This window comes from Leptodactylus fuscus, chromosome 3 (genome assembly GCF_031893055.1).
Source record: "Leptodactylus fuscus isolate aLepFus1 chromosome 3, aLepFus1.hap2, whole genome shotgun sequence".
NCBI lineage: Eukaryota > Metazoa > Chordata > Amphibia > Anura > Leptodactylidae > Leptodactylus > Leptodactylus fuscus.
The window spans coordinates 203,115,135-203,116,020 of NC_134267.1; positions in this window are offsets into that span (position 1 = coordinate 203,115,135).

The following is an 886-nucleotide window of genomic DNA, read 5'->3' on the forward strand; positions in this document are numbered from 1 at the left end:
ATCTGCAGGGAAATAATGATTATAGGAGGGCAGAGAGCTCTCCCCACCCCTGCCTCCCCCTCCCTTAGCCTGCCTCTCTTGCTCTTCGCTCAGATTGCATTTGTCAAACATACAAGAAAGGAAATAGGGATGGAGGTTGCAGCTGGAGGGGGGACTGTGATAAGCTATAGAGCTGCATGGATGGGAGCAGGGCAGTGTGCGCATGAGCAGCAGGGCTTGGGGGCATCTGGCACGCCTGTCATAAGCTATTTGCTCTCTTATTGTCTGAATGTGTTCGGAAATGTTATGTTTCTTAATAGTTTTCTTGAGCATTTGCAGCTTAACCCTTGCACTGGCAGATTGTCTTCTAACAGCTAAATATTCTACTCCCTGGTCTTTATGAATGATAGGGAACTGTTCTGATATTTGTGAATTAACTTGCTCATAAATAGGGACGTGTGATACAGTAACTTTTATATATTGCTATGTCCTCCTTTGTATGTGTGAAAGCCATTCATAAAACTGGATCTCACAGAATCTTTGAAATATAGTCTAGACAATCGCATACACAGCAAGTTACTAACCTTTCCTTTGGAATTACGTCAAATGAATGCAGAGACCTTTCATAGGATACAGGCTGTACTCTCAGCACACAGCAGACTCAGACAGATACTGAGGTGTCAATGGATTATGTCTGCATTTCATTGAGAAAGTAGATACTGCTATAATAGTACCTGAGCCGCAGCGCTGTATATTATTGTCTGTTTATGGACATACAATACATACACTATATTAAAGGAATTGTCCATTTTCAACGAACCCTTTTTTTAGATAGGTTCCCCAATAAGTTGTTCTCCTATGTCCCACTGCTGGAACCCCCAGAGATCATCTTTAATCCTTGGGGGTA